We start from the raw sequence: 12,903 nt of genomic DNA, 5'->3' as shown, positions 1-12,903 counted from the left end.
GCCTGACAGTTCACCTTTCAGTATGACCCGTTGTAGTCTCCCCTTTAACCAGTTCCTTATCCACCTTTCAGTTTTCATATTGATCCCCATCTTTTCCAATTTTGCTAATAATTCCCAATGTGGAACCGTATCAAATGCCTTACTGAAATCGAGGTAAATTAGATCCTCTGCATTTCCTTTGTCTAAAAAATCTGTTACTTTCTCAAAGAAGGAGATCAGGTTGGTTTGACATGATCTATCTTTTGTAAAACCATGTTTTTATTTTGTCCCAATTACCATTGACCTCAATGTCCTTAACTACTTTCTCCTTCAAAATTTTTTCCAAGACCTTGCATACTACAGATGTCAAACTAAGAGGCCTATAGTTACTCGGATCACCTTTTTTCCCCTTCTTAAAAATAGGAACTATGTTAGCAATTCTCCTGTTGTACGGTACAACCCCTGAGTTTACTGATTCATTACAAATTCTTGCTAATGGGCTTGCAATTTTGTGTGCCAGTTCCTTTAATATTCTTGGATGAAGATTATCTGGGCCCCCCGATTTAGTCCCATTAAGCTGTTCAAGTTTGGCTTCTACCTCGGATGCGGTAATATCTACCTCGATATCCTCATTTGTCATCCTACCATTATCTCTAAGACCCTTATTAAAGACTGAGGCAAAGTATTTGTTTAGATATTGGTCCATGCCTAGATTATCCTTAACCTCCTCTCTATCCTCATTGTTTAGCGGTCCCACTTCATCTTTCTTTGTTTTCTTCTTATTTATATGGCTATAGAACCTTTTACTATTGGTTTTAATTCCCTTTGCAAGGTCCAACTCTATATGGCTTTTGGCCTTTCTCACTTTATCCCTACATGTTCTAACCTCAATAAGGTAGCTTTCCTTGCTAATCACTCCCATCTTCCACTCCTTGTAGGCTTTCTGCTTTTTCTTAATCACCTCTCTGAGATGCTTGCTCATCCAGCTTGGTCTACAACTCCTGCCTATGAATTTTTTCCCCTTTCTTGGGATGCAGGCTTCTGATAGTTTCTGTAACTTTGACTTGAAGTAATTCCAGGCCTCCTCTGCCTTTAGATCCACAAGTTCTTCAATCCAATCCACTTCCTTAACTAATTTCCTTAATTCTTTAAAGTTAGCCCTTTTAAAATAAAAAACCTTAGTCCCAGATCTATTTTTGTTTAATCTTCCATCTAGTTTGAACTGAATGAGCTCATGATCACTCGAACCAAGGTTGTCCCCTACAACCATTTCTTCTATGAGGTCCTCACTACTCACCAAACCCAAATCTAAAATGGCATCCCCTCTTGTTGGTTCTTCAACTACTTGGTGAAGGAATCCTATCGCATCTAGGAAAATCTGAGCCCTATTATTATTACTAGCACTTGTCCTCCAGGCTATATCTGGGAAGTTAAAGTCTCCCATGATCACACAATTCCTATCAGTGTTTACTTCATTAAAAAGATTAAAGCGGTCTCCATCCATATCCAAATCAGATCCCGGCGGTCTGTAGCACACCCCAAGCACTATCTCAGGGGAGGCTCTAGTAGCTTTCTTCCCCAATGTGATTTTTGCCCAGACAGACTCTGTCTTCTCCATTCCATCACTTCTTATTTCTTTACAGTCTACCTCATCATTGATATACAATGCTACTCCACAACCTTTGCCTTTGTTTCTGTCTTTCCTAAACAGCACATAGACTTCAATACCTGTACTCAAGTCATGACTACTATTCCACCATGTTTCTGTTATCCCTATAATATCCGATTTCACTTCCTGCACCAGTAGCTCTAGTTCCTCCATTTTGTTACCTAGGCTCCTCGCATTAGTGTACAAACATCTTAATTTTTGCCGTTTGGCTTCACTGACATTCTTTACCTGATTAGGCACAGACATTCTACCACCAGTATCACCTATTAGACTGGTATGTACACAACCCTTCCTCCTTACGTCCATTCTCATACCCACAGCTGTATCCTTTCTTACTTTGTTTTCTTCCTTCTCAATGTTAAATTCCGGCATGGAGATTACCTGGACATCTCCCAACCATCTCCCTCAAATTCCTAGTTTAAAGCTCTCTTAATCAGTTGCGCCAGTCTCCATCCTAGAACTCTATTTCCCTCCTTACTTAGGTGAAGTCCATCCTGAGAGAACAATCCTCTGTCTATGAATGCTTCCCAGTGGCCATACATACCAAAGCTCTCCTTATAGCACCACTGCCAGAGCCATCTGTTGATCACCATAATCTTGTCACACCTTTGTTGCCCTTCTCTAGGAACAGGCAGAATCCCACTGAAGATCACCTGTGCCTCGATTTCCTTAAGCGTCTTCCCCAGCCTGATAGCAGTTTTCAGGTATCTAAAAGGGTGTCATAAGGAGGAGGGAGAAAACTTGTTCACCTTAGCCTCTAAGGATAGAACAAGAAGCAATGGGCTTAAACTGCAGCAAGCGACGTTTAGGTTGGACATTAGGAAAAAGTTCCTAACTGTCAGTGTGGTTAAACACTGGAATAAATTGCCTAGGGAGGTTGTGGAATCTTCATCTCTGGAGATATTTAAGAGTAGGTTAGATAAATGTCTATCAGGGATGGTCTAGACAGTATTTGGTCCTGCCATGAGGGCAGGGGACTGGACTCGATGACCTCTCGAGGTCTCTTCCAGTCCTAGAATCTATGAATCTATGAATCTACACTGAGTGCCCTTACTAACCAGGGGTCTATTCTGGTTTCTCTCCCCAGTTCCCATCACTCTGGATCTGGATTGCAAAGCAATAATATGCAGAGAGAGTTACAAATATTGCAATCCTCCTGTTTATTGATGATGTCTCCCAACTTTGTATCATCAGCAAATTTCATAAGCACACTCTTACTTTTTGTGCCAAGGTCATTCAAAAATATCAAATAAGCTTGGCCCCAAGACCAATCCTTGAGGAACACCACTAGTAATCTCTCTGCAGTCGGATAGTTCACCTTTCAGCACAACCCATTACCTTCTCCCCTTTAGCCAGTTTCATATCCACTTACAATTCTTGTACTAACTCCTATCTTCTCTAATTTGCCTAATACTTGCCCATGTGGCATCTTGTCAAACATTTTACTGAAGTCCAAGTATAGAGCTACTTCACTTCTTTTATTTTAAAAAAATCAGTTATTTTCTCAAACAAGGAAATCAGTTTAGTCTGGCATGATCTACCTTTAATAAATCCATATTGAATTGCATCCACTTTTCCATATGGTAGGAGTACTAGTGACAATGTAGGATTCCGGCCTGTATTTTCGTCTGAGATAGAATTTTGGGTCTTGCTTACCTGTTTGATTAATATATGTGAACAAAGGAGCCCTTACTAATATGTGCAAACAAAGGACAAAGTCATTGTGTATATTGCTTCTGCCTAGCCAGATGGGTTTGTTAGTATAATGGGAACAGATAAGAGCAGTTAAGGTGTTACTAGAGCATACACTTTAAGACTGCCTGAACTCCTATCTCAAGGCAAGGTCAAGCAACCAGTGGGGAGGGGCAAAGGGAGGCTGGGGGGACTAAAAGGCCAAAGAAATGCCTGTCCCTGACTGTAGCACAACCTCACTCCTCACCCCTCCCATGGGGTACAAAAGAGATGGGATGAAGACCCCAGACTCACGACCCCCTGAAACGGAACATGATCATAAGTTGTAAGGGGTGGGACTGTGGGTGTGCATTTCAGGTATATTAGGCCTGCTGCATAGGTGGGGATGGGACATTGGGAAACAAGGTTCTGTGGCATCAGAGCTGGAAAGTGACGCTGGGAAACAAGGCTCTCCGGCATCACAGTTATGGGACACATGCTTCCTGGAAACTAACAGCAATAAGTACATAAGTACATAATCACATTGCCTGCATTTTGGACTTCTGGTCTTCTGCTTTCTGTCTGCATGACAAGAACCAGGGGAGAGGGTGAAGGGTGCCCTCTAACACCATTTATCTCCATGAATTTAATTATTCTTTCCTTCACAATTTATTCTAAAGCCTAGCATACTAGCTGGGGCAGACTGGCAGGTCTGTAATTGCCTGGATCACTTTTTTCTACCTTTCTTAAATATAAGTATGACATTAGTTATTCTCCAGTCATATGGTACTACCTCCAAATAGATTTTTTTTAAAAAAAACTCCTTACTACTGGTCTGGCAATCTCATTTACCAGTTCTTTCAGTATTCTGTGATGGAAATTATCTGGTGACCCTTTCTGAGAACATTAAGATCTTTAAGGTTTTCTTCCTCCTCAGATGTCCCTCACTCAAAGAAGTTTTTTTAATTGTTCTTAAGATTTCCATTACTTCTGTTGGCCACTCTCATTTCTTCCCTGTGATATGTTTCTGTGATGCTCTCAGGCTGAAGAGTTATGTCTGCTTTCTGCCGTTTTCCCTCTACACTGCTTAAAAAGAACAATCAGAATTACAGGTAATTTTTCCTAATGAATCATTACAGGTTTGCCACATGTTCATACCATACCAGCTCTGTTTTAAATCATTTCAGTTGCAATTCTCTCTTGTCACCTGTCATACAGTTCCCAAAACACTTGCAATAAGCAATCTGAGAGATTATGAATGGCTAGTTTTGCACTGTGTCCAAGGAGAACTATCTGAACTATTTCACTCTGAACCATTGTAGTGCCATACACGCTGCAACTTAAATGCTTATGATTAAAACAGTATTTAGCTTTCCTTAAAGCAAAGCAAATCTAGATGGTATTTGATGTGCAGAAACCATGTGGAGCATATAGCTGGATGTGATGTGTCATACGAGTGCACTAGTGGCATCATATAGTTATTAACATGATACATTTTTCCAGTGTGTACAAGGGCAAATAGTCCTGCACATCCATGTTAATGATATTGTGTTAATTCCAGAGTCTGTTAGATAGAAGGCAAACTGAAGGAGAGGGAAAAATCATGGAGCAGGTTCTCAGGGAATCCATTTTGAAGCACTTGGAGGAGAGGAAGGTGATCAGGAACAGTCAACACAGATTCACAAAGGGCAAGTCATGCCTGACCAATCTGATTGCCTTCTATGATGAGATAACTGGCTCTGTGGATATGGGGTGGACACGATATACACTGTAGTAACTCTAACTCGGGATCCAATCCATGCAACAAACCTCGATGCCAACTCTGCCCACATATCTACACCAGCGACATCATCACAGGACCTAACCAGATCAGCCACACCATCACCAGTTCATTCACCTGCACCTACACCAATGTAATATACACCATCATATGCCAGCAATGCCCCTCTGCTATGTACATCAGCCAAACTGGACAGTCCCTACGTAAAAGGATAAATGGACACAAATCAGTTATTAGGAATGGCAAATATACAAAAACCTGTACGAGAACGCTTCAATCTCCCTGGACACACAATAGCAGATTTAAAGGTAGCCATCCTGCAGCAAAAAAACTTCAGGACCTGACTTCAAAGAGAAACTGCTGAGCTTCAGTTCATCTGCAACTTTGACACCATCAGCTCAGGATTAAACAAAGACTGTGAATGGCTACCCAACTACAAAAGCAGTTTCTCCTCCCTTGGTGTTCACACCTCAAATGCTAGAAGAGGGCCTCATCCTCCCTGATTGAACTAACCTCGTTATCTCTAGCCTGACTCACTCTGGCTTGCATATTTATACCTGCCTCTGGAAATTTCCACTACATGCATCCGACGAAGTGTGTATTCACCCACGAAAGCTCATGCTCCAATACGTCTGTTAGTCTATAACAGGGGTCAGCAACGTTCGGCACACGGCTCACCAGGGTAAGCACCCTGGCGGGCCGGGCCAGTTTATTTACCTGCTGACGCGGCAGGTTCGGCCGATTGCGGCCCCCACTGGCCACGGTTCGCCGTCCCGGGCCAATGGGGGTGGCGGGAAGCTGGCGCCAGCACATCCCTTGGCCCGTGCCGCTTCCCGCCGCCCCCATTGGCCCGGGACGGTGAACCGCGGCCAGTGGGGGCTGCGATCGGCCGAACCTGCCACGTCAGCAGGTAAATAAACTGGCCCAGCCCGCCAGGGTGCTTACCCTGGTGAGCCGTGTGCCGAACGTTGCCGACCTCTGGTCTATAAGGTGCCACAGGACTCTTTGCTGCTTTTACAGATCCAGACTAACATGGCTACCCCTCTGATACATGATATACACTGACTTTAGCAACGCGTTCGATGCAGTCTCCCACAGCAAGTTAAAGAAGTATGTGTGACGTTGTGCAGTCTATATGGTTTTTATAAAAACATGATAAGTGAATATAATGTAACTGGGATAGTTTTATAAAGATATGATAATAACTGAATATAATGCAACTGGGATATGCTTCATGCAAAAGGTCTCTTGTAAGGTATCATTACAAAGCTTATAATCTACTGAGTGTGATCATCCTATTTGTATAAATGTACCACTCTTGTATCTAAAACTAGAAATATAAAATATAACTCTGAGGGCCTATTGTAACTATGTAAAGTGTGGGACATTAATGATGGTTTGGAATCTTGATGACTCCCATTAACAAGGACCATTGTCTGCAGATGGCTGTGTTTACCTGTTAGTCTTCCTGTATATGTGTGTGCTGGCAAGTGGGCAATGAAGTCTTGCAGTGACATGTGAACATGTCACCTGAACTGGAATCCATCTTTAACCTGGTGCTTTTCCAGTGATGGGGGGTGGAAACCCAGAGGGACAAAGGGTTCCCGCCTTATGCAAAAGATATATAAAGGGGTGGAAGAGAACAAAGGAAGAGAGGAGCCATCATGAAGAATTCCCTAGCTATCGCCTGAGCTGGAACAAGAGCTGTACCAGGGGAAAGAATTATGCCCAGGCCTGGAAGGTGTCCAGTCTGAGAAAAAACTTACTGAACCATCTCTGAGGGTGAGATTATCTGTATTCAGTTTAATTAGACATAGATTTGTGCATTTTATTTTATTTTGCTTGTGACTTACTTTGTTCTGTCTGTTACTACTTGGAACTACTTAAATCCTATTTTCTGTATTTAATAAAATCACTTTTTACTTATTAATTTATTCAGAGTATGTATTAATACCTGGGGGAGCAAACAACTGTGCATATCTCTCTATCAGTGTTATAGAGGGCGAACAATTTATGAGTTTGCCCTGCATAAGCATTATGCAGGGTAAAACAGATTTATCTGGGTTTAGACCCTATTGGGAGTTGGGCATCTGAGTGCTAAAGACAAGCAGACTTTTGTGAGCTGTTTTCGGGTAAACTTGCAGCTTTGGGACAAGTGATTCAGACCCTGGGTCTGTGTTGGAGCAGACGGGAGTGTCTGGCCCAGCAAGACAGGGTGCTGGAGTCCTGAGCTGGCAGGGAAAACAGGAATAAAAGTAGGCTTGGCACATTAGGTGGCAGCTCCCAAGGGGGTTTCTGTGATCCAACCCGTCACAGTATGAATTGCATGAATGGACTATAAGGTGGATAGAAAGCTGGTTAGATCGCCGGGCTCAAAGGGTAGTGATCAACGGCTCAGTGTCTAGTTGGCAGCCAGTATGAAGTGGAGTGCCCCAGGGGTTGGTCCTGGGGACAGTTTTGTTCAACATCTTCATTAATGATCTGGATGATGGGCTGGATTACACCCTCAGCAAGCTCGCGGATGACACTAAACTGGGGGGAGAGGTAGATATGCTGGAGAGTAGGGATAGGGTCCAGAGTGGCCTAGACAAATTGGAGGATTGGGGCAAAAGAAATTTGATGAGGTTCAACAAGGACAAGTGCAGAGTCCTGCACTTAGTATGGAAGAATCCCATGCACTGCTACAGGCTGGGGACCGACTGGCTGAGCGGCATTTCTGCAGAAAAGGACCAGGGGATTACAGTGGAAGAGAAGCTGGTTATGAGTCAGCAGTGTGCCCTTGTTGCCAAGAAGGCTAAAGGCATATTGGGCTGCATTAGTAGGAGCATTGCCAGCAGATCGAGGGAAGTGATTATTCCTCTTTATTCAGCACTGGTGAGGCCACATCTGGAGTATTGTGTCCAGTTTTGGACTCCCACTACAGAAGGGATGTGGACAAATTGGAGAGAGTCCATTGGAGGGCAATGAAAATTATTAGGGGGCTGGGGCACATGACTTGTGAGGAGAGGCTGAGGGAACTGGGGTTAATTAGTCTGCAGAAGAGAAGAGTGAGGGGGGATTTGATAGCAGCCTTCAACTACCTGAAGGGGGGTTCCAAAGAGGATGGAGCTAGGCTGTTCTCAGTGGTAGCAGATGACAGAACAAGGAGCAATGGTCTCAAGTTGCAGTGGGGAAGGTCTAGGTTGGATATTAGGAAAAACTATTTTACTAGGAGGGTGGTGAAGCACTGGAATGGGTTACCTAGGGAGGTGGTGGAATCTCCATCCTTAGAGGTTTTTAAGGCCCAGCTGGGATGATTTAGTTGGGGATTGGTCCTTCTTTGAGCAGGGGGTTGGACTAGATGACCTCCTGAGGTCTCTTCCTACCCTAATCTTCTATGATTCTATGAATAGAGAAAAATCAGTTAACCGTTGGAATAATTTACCAAGGGTCATGCTGGATTATCCATCTTTGGCTACTTTTAAACCAAGAGAGGATGTTTTGTTCTAAAAGTTCTGCTCTGCTCTGGTTCCATAGCAAGGACTGACTTGAATTTTGTACCTAAAGCAGGGATTCAGCTACTTTGTTACTGATCAGTTTGATTTAATCTGGGACTGCAAACACTACTGTAAAACTGTAGACATGTATGGGTATTCCATAGCATCACTACAGGATGGAGTTAAGGTTTTTGGTTGTCTTAACTGTGCATTTTCATCCCTTACAATGTTTGGATTTCTCTTAAATTAAACCTAAACTCTTTATTTCTTGGGTTAGCAGTGCTTATTTTGGGGATTATGGCATTCCTGTAATGTGTTAAACCACTGATATATCTACTTTCATTCTTAACTCTAATTCAACATAGTTTTTGGGGAAGAGGCAGGGGAAATACTGCTTATACTCAAGCAGAATAATACTCTTGAAGTGATATCTTACTGATTTACCTATCCTCTCCATAATATGTTTATTGCCCATTGAATAGTAAGCAAAATGTGAAGTGAAATGCCTGATGTCTAGATCATTTCATAGGAAGAGGATGAATTAGCAAGGATTATTTCTGATAAATTTTGAGTAAGTTTAGTATTATATAAGGTCAGATTTCTATACTGAAAATGTTTATGTATAATCAGATTACCTTCAATAGTGAAGTAGAAATTAAGAAATATAGACAATTGATAAGGCAAACTAGAAGTATAAGTGAACATCTCTGTGCAGCAGGATTGAGGACAATAAATAGGAATCTAAAAAATATATTAGGAACAAAAGCAAGCCTAGCAACTGGTAAAATTGTCATCATGATACAGACCCAGAATGAGTATTTAATATACTCTGTTTGCAAAGAAGTTGCATGACATATTCATATCATACATTAACAGTAAATTTCTTTCTATTCCAACAGTAACTAAGGTGGATGTTAAACAGCTTATGATATTGTTAAATATTTTAAAATCAGCAGGTCTGGATAACATCCACCCAAGAATTTTAAAAGAGAAGACCAAGGAGCTTTGTGGGCATCGATTTTAATTTTTAAATAAATCTTCAAATTCTGGGGAAGTTCCAGAGGACTAGAAGAAAAGCTAATATCATGCCAATATTTTAAAAGGCTAAATGGATAATTATAAACCTTCTTTGCCTGACACCAATTCCAGGGAAAACGATCGGGAAAAAATGTTATGAGATTCAATTAACAAAGAATTAAGGAATGGAAATCAATACTAATAAACATGGCTTTTGAGAACTAGGATTTATCAAATTAAAAAAATATTGTTTTTTGATGATATTACAAATTAGGGCGATAAAGATAACAGTGTTGATATACTGTACTTAGACACCTGCAAGGCTGGTGACTTATGTTAATATGATATTTTTAAAGTAGCACTTCCCAAAATTAATGTGGCACATACTGAATTGATTAAAACCTGACTAATTGACAAATCCCAAAACATATTTGTAAATGAGGAATGATCATAAACTGGTTTGCTGAACAGTCTCCAAGGGACTGAGTCCCAGCCTAACACAGGTCAATACATTTTTCAAATTATCTGGGAGAAAATTCAAAATCATTGATGACAAAGTTTACCAAAGTTTACCAAAGTTTGGTATGATAGTAAATACAAATAAGGAAAGGGCACTTATATAGAGAGTGATATAGATTGCTTGAAAAACTGGGTGTATTGAAATAACAAGGCTGCACATCTAGGATCAAAGTGCAGCGACCGTATTGACAGTATGAGGCAATGTAGCCTCAAAAGCAGTGATTCTTATTATTTAATGATTTAGCATGTGTCCTGCAGTCGTACCTAGAAGCCTCCATCATGGACAAGGCCCCTATTGTGCTAAGTGCTGTACAAACCCAGAACAAAATGACTGTCCCTGACCCAAACATCTTACAGTCTAAATATAAGGCAGGAGGTAACAAGGGAATACAGACATGAGGACACAAGGAAACAATGAGACAAAATTGGTCAGCATAATAAACAGTGGCCTCACTCTCAGCACATGAGCTGCTTAAATGTTGTCAAGTGTTTTGTAGCCATTGCAAAAAAGTTTTAAGGAGGGTTTTGAAGGAGGATACTGCAGATGTTTACAGGGAGCTTTCCCCAAGGGTAAGGAGCAGTGTGGGAGAAAGTACCAAGGTGCTTAATTGAAATTTTCAGAAGTGCACAAGGATTTCTGGCATCATGAGCTGACTGGAGGTGAGAGTCAACATCTATATAGTGAATAAGGATTAATAGACTGTGTGGGGAAAGGCCATGAATTCAAATAGCTTCTGTATGATGCTATGCTGAGCCAGTGGAGGGATGCAAAGGGAGAGACTATATAGCCAAAGAAACAAGTTATGAAAACAATCATTACAGCAGCACTCTGAATGGATATGAGCACAGCAAGATGGGATTTGTTGGGGTTGGGGAGAAGGATGTTGCAGTAGTCAAGATACAAGATGATGACGGCCTGGACAAGAATATTAGCTGTGTGGACAGAGAGGAAAGGCTATTTCATAGAAATATTCTGAAGAAAGAAGCAGAAAGATTTATATGTAGCCTGGATATGGGGATCTACGGAGAGGGACAGGTGGAAGATGATGCCCACATTATGGGCCAGAATTATGGGCAGGATGGTTGTTTTGTCCACAGTGATGGAGAAAGGATGGAGTGAAAAGGGATTGTGGGGACAGACTAAAAGCTCTATTTTGGCCCTGTTGAGTTTAATCGGACATATGGACATACAAAATGAAAAATCAGAGAGAGGTACTATTTCAATTTTGGCAGGAGACAGTTCTGGAGTAGAGAGGTAGATCTGTGAGTTATTAGAATAAGGGTAATAGTATAATTTGTGTTTGTGCATTAGATTTGTGTTTGTGCTGGCTCCCCTGACTCTGGTGAGGTTGTGAGCACGGGCTCTGGTGCTGACTGCTCCGCCAGTTCCCATCCTTGGGCTGGTTCTGGCTGGGTCCCAGGAACTAGATTTACAACTGCTGCCATAGACTCTGGTCTGGAGTCTCGTTCCACCACCTCTGTCTGGGTTCCTTTAGGATACTCAGGAATGGAGTTAGGTGTAGAGGTCTGTTGAGCCTGGCTGCGGGTGACCACCCCCACCCATTTTGTTAGCCTCACAGGGTTGGCTAAGACAAGTCTTCTCCCAGCAGCATGGAATGGGATAATCATCATAGACTGCAAAAGTCCATATTCCTGACCAGCCCTTAAAGGCTTGCACCATCACTTGGGCCTCTGTGTCGATGAATTTGGGGTCCACCAGAGATTGGTGGATAGCTGACACCTGTGTGCCAGCGTCTCTCCATGCAGTAATATTCCTTCTGCCCACACTCACAGTTTCCCTTCGCTCTGGGGGTATGTGAGACATCTGGGCCTGACGGCTCTTGGTGGGACTCTGGGATGATGAGTTGCAGTTGGCTGGTACTTTTGGGGCAGTTGGCCTTTACGTGCCCCAGATCATTACATTTAAAGCATCGCCCAGCTGACTGTGGGCTGGGGCGAGGTGGGTGGTTGGAGAGAACTGCTCCATTTGTATTAGGAGAGATAGATGTTCCAGAGATTTAACATATGCTCCTGATATCCAGGCATCCCAATTTTTTACAATGTGGCAGGCATGCCGGGAAAATGTCATTTCTGGTTTCCACCTCAGGGCTCTGAATCGCTGACAGGCATGCTCGGGTGTTTGCCCCATCCTAATTCTGGCCTTTTTTTTAAAAAAAAGTTCATATTCGTTCATGTGTTCTTTAGGCATTTCAGCTGCCACCTCTGCTAAGGGTCCACTGAATTGTGGCCTCAGCTTCACCATATACTGGTCTGCAGCGGTACTGTACCCAAGGCAGGCCCTTTCAATTTTTTTTAAGAAGGCCTCTGTATTATTGCCTACCTTGTATGTGGGGAATTTCTTGGAATGGGGAGCAGTACCTGGAGAAGGACTGTTAGGGTTTGTCAGGGTTCCCCGCCACACTCTGAACTCTGGGGTACAGATGTGGGGACCCACATTAAAGACCCCCTGAGCTTATATTCTACCAGCTTAGGTTAAAAACTTCTCTAAGACACAAATTCCTTTCCTTGTTCTTGGACGGTATTGCTGCCACCACCAAGTGATTTACACAAAATTTCAGGAAAGGGTCACTTGGAGTCCCTATTCCCCCAAGCCCCTTCACCCCCTTTCCTGGGGAGGCATGAGAATAATATACCAGCCAATTTGGTTAGAAATGTGAGCACAGACCAAACCTTTTGTTTTAGGACATTGAAAATCAATCAGGTTCTTAAAAGAAGAATTTTATTTATAAAGAAAAAGTGAAAGAATCACACCTGCAAAATCAGGATGGACG

Source organism: Terrapene carolina, unplaced genomic scaffold, assembly GCF_002925995.2.
Source record: "Terrapene carolina triunguis isolate 2854851 unplaced genomic scaffold, T_m_triunguis-2.0 Scaffold720, whole genome shotgun sequence".
NCBI classification, from domain to species: Eukaryota; Metazoa; Chordata; order Testudines; family Emydidae; genus Terrapene; species Terrapene triunguis.
Note: the sequence above shows the minus strand (reverse complement) of the source record.